Below are 4,359 nucleotides of genomic sequence, written 5' to 3'. Positions count from 1 at the left end.
AACTACACAAGGTAGTACCCAGCTGCCGGCCACACTCTTGGTGACCGGCAGACAAGGACTGACATAAGCCGGCCGGCAAAGGTACAAGACCGATGCCAGCCGGCAGCAAAAGAACCAGAAGACTACACCTGCCCGGCTGCCGGCCTCATAGGCCGGCTGCCGGGACAGGTACAGCACTAGAAGAAAATAGAATGGATGCCGGGATAAGAGTGTACACAACCCCCCAAGCCCGGCAACCGAAAGAGTGCATATAAGGAAGGGGAGAAACTTAATTCAGGCTTCCTTGACCAATGCCGTCCGGCTCTGCCGGCAGGCATGGATGAGGGACCAAGAGAGGTCCGGGCAGCACTTGAAAACATAAGACCCTTGCCGTCCAGCGTCTCTGCCGGCCGGCAATGGGCTTAGTCAATCCATATCCCAACCTATACTAGGTCCAGAAGTAGAATGACATATGGTACAGTAATACCCCTGCCGGCCAGCTCTGCCGGCCGGCAAGGTACAGTACAGTAATGGCTAGGCCATTACGGAGATAGAGGGGGAAGGGACAAGAGGGTCCTGCCAACCTTGCTTTAGTGACAGATCACCCGCAGCCAAGAACTCTGTCTTAGCCTAAGGGAGATCTAAGGGAAAGGGCCAGCGCAGTAGTATAATACCTGCCAGCTTCCAGAGCACCAAAGCAAGGAAGGCGTTGCAACTCCCAAGGGAAGATTTATCCTCCCCGAGAACAGCAACAGGACTTAGTCTGGTCGATCACACAAGAAGGAATCATAACTACAGAAACCTTCGACAGTGACCTAAGGGAGCTCAGCTCCCTTTGTAAGTGTTAGGTCAGCGAGGGAGACTCTGCCCCAAGCCAAACAACACGGACTCAGACTAAAAACTCTGTTGTTCTGTCCCTCTTTGAACCAGACTCTGCTGGAACAGGAAGGTACAGTAACACCCTAGTATAGTTTTATCGAAAATAAATTCGGAAAAAACCAAGGCTTAAACAGAGGGAAAGGGATTGCATACCTTCTCCGAAGAAAAGAAAGCAACCGGGGAGTATAATAAAGTATACTAAGGCTCCATAAGCAATTAGCCTAGGCACCAAGAGAATCGATTACCTAATTCACCGAAACTCTCACGTATACAATCTTGGAAATATTCCACACAGTCTAAAATGTATAAAATATAGCCTAAAGCTTCAATAAAATTTTAATTACACTCGGAAAAACCATAATCATGCATTAAGTACTAGGACCAAACGACTAGGCTACATGGCCTAGCGTAGGCCAGAATGGCGAATACTTCGCCAAATAATACTAAGCACGAAAGGAAATCCTATGTAAAGCTAAATAGCTAAATTTTATTAAGCAAAACAACCAGGAATGTCACTCTGACTAACTAATTTATACCTAGCGAGTGACAGTGTCCAGGACACCTCTGGTAGGCTACGGCTCTTGTATCAAAGATTAATCCTATTAATCACTCAAAATTTTACCAAGAGCCTACATTTATACATAACAGACACTATACTCAACTTATCCGAGGTCAACGAAGACGAAGAAGCCATGAAAAGCTGAATAAATCCAAGATTTGCGAGAAAAACAGGAAAAAACACCGAGTTGTTAAGCTACGCAAAAAGGAATACAGATGGCGCCAGGATTGGCGCCAGGCACGCATACGAATCGGGGGATAGGGAAGCCTTGGGAGCGGCTCCCCTTTTTCTTTCCCGAATTCGTATCTCGTCAATCTCCCTCCTACGAGACGAATCTCTGTTCAGGTCGTAGATTGCCATGTGACGTGTCTAGAATACGTCCTCTGATATGTCGCGATATCCCTTTCACGAGGGATACTCGCTCCAGGAGTTAGAATTCTGGTACCTTAAGGTAAATTCTCTGGGAATATCGCCGTAGTTGTAATATACCCTAGGAAGCTACCCTATAGGAACTTCCATCAGGACGACATGGCTTGAGCCCAAAAATATATATATATATATATACATATATATATATATATATATATATATTATATATATATATATATATATATATATATATATATATATATATATATATATATATATATATATAAACACACATATATATATATATATATAGATAGATAGATAGATAGATAGATAAATATATATATATATATATATATATATATATATATATATATATATATATATATATATATATATATATATATATATATATATATGCATATATATTTATTATATATATATATATATGCATATATATTCATTATATATATATATATATATATATATATATATATATATATATATATATATATATATATATATATATATATAAGTCATGTGTCACCTACCGTAATTTTATCAGAACATCAATGCATATGACTCTAAGCAAGCAACACATATACCTGTACGAATATAAATAACAGCGGCCATTTAAGTCTCTTACATAAGATCTTAAATCTCAAATCACTCAAAGAGAGGAAATGGGTTTTCCAAGTCTGTTAGCCACCTTTTTTTACCTAATCCTATTGAGTCATTTCTGCCATTCCACAATTTCTCTATACACTTCTATCTCTCAGAGTGGAAATTGTTGCCCATGTCTCCCTGATTTAGAGCCCTTGCTTGCCAGTAGCTGTCTGCGTTTTTGTCGTTAAAGGTAAAGTTTTCAAACAAATTTTTGTTTTTTTAATTTGGGGTTTCACTCCTTCCAGCCCTTCAGTCTTTCCCTATTCCTGACAAAGAATAATATAACGGGATTTGAAACGAATCCTGTACTACTGACTAAGAGAGCAAGGGGGATATCAATACTTTTTTTATACGTTGTGCCTCAGTTCTATCTCAGAATAAAAAATATATATATGTATATATATATATATATATATATATATATATATATATATATATATATATATACTGTGTATATATTTATACATATATATATATGTGTATATATATACATATATATACTTATATACAGTATATATATGCATATATATATATATATATATATATATATATATATATATATATATATATATATATATATATATATATATATATATATATGTATATATATACAGCTAAATTTCAATTTATGAACATGTTACTGAGGAAGACAGGAGAAATAAGTATCTCAAATGGAAGAAGAATTCCGTAATATATATATATATATATATATATATATATACATATATATATATATATATATATATATATATATATATATATAAATATTTATATATATATATATATATATATATATATATATATATATATATATATATATATATATATATATATATATATATGAATGGAAGAAAAATTAATTCACAGTAACTCTGATAGCAAAGTCTGTATAAATGGCCAGACAAGAAACGCCTAGGTACTTTGATCAAGGAATTTACAACTTTAATAAAAAACACACATTTCTCACAGTTCAGTGATCAGCTCTTGCAAAACAATTCAAAATCTTTCAGATTTCAAAAAGAATTTGATCCTTTCATCAAAGTTTGCTAACAAGGTAATTAAAATCAGTTGAAGACTAAGATACAAAAGGAGTTGCAAAATAAATTTCCTTACAATCGAACGTCGGGGAAAATATTTGTTTTTAAAAGAAGTTTGTTTCTTCAACCGGAATGTACATTTTCTTCTATTATAAGGTCTTCTGGTTTGTTGCGCCTTTTATATTTAGTTATTTTTCAATCAAATATTAATGTTCATTTCCCTATAACTATCTTAATTTACCCTTTAATAACAAATCTTTAAATATTTTTAACATGTTTAGCCATAAAACAAAAACTAATTCTGTGAGATGATAGTTTAATTTTATTTTATTTTTTTTTTAAATCTAACAGTGCAATTAGTTCATCATAATCCGTATCTATATCTATATCTATATCTATATCTATAGCTATATCTATATCTATATTCCAAATAAAAAATGACGATCTTCACCTATTGCAGTTCACTCCCCACCGTGAAGGAAAATCATACTGACAATACTGCAGGAAATCAATATGGAATTTTACAGGTATTTTGATAAAAACTCATTCATGAAATTCTTTAATCCTTCACGGAAAATTGCAACAAATAATCACGAGAAAGTCTTAAGTATGTCGTTTTAGTAATCAATATATCAACTGTAGTAATTAAAATACCAAAGAATATACAAGGTATATACATAGATAACATTTGGTGAATCCTATAAATATATCCTACAATTCTGCTTTAAAATCCTGCAAAACCATCGAGTTAATAAACTTTCAGGAATCCTCCAGGGAAATATATAAAGCCAACGATAAAGTGTTCAAGAAATTCCTCACTAAATTTTTCAATTAGACCTTTTTTGAAATGGTTATTAAAACAATTCTGAA

The sequence above is a fragment of the Palaemon carinicauda genome, chromosome 7 (assembly GCF_036898095.1).
Source record: "Palaemon carinicauda isolate YSFRI2023 chromosome 7, ASM3689809v2, whole genome shotgun sequence".
Taxonomy (NCBI): domain Eukaryota; kingdom Metazoa; phylum Arthropoda; class Malacostraca; order Decapoda; family Palaemonidae; genus Palaemon; species Palaemon carinicauda.
The sequence above is the reverse complement of the archived record's forward strand: the minus strand, read 5'-3'. Positions refer to the sequence as shown.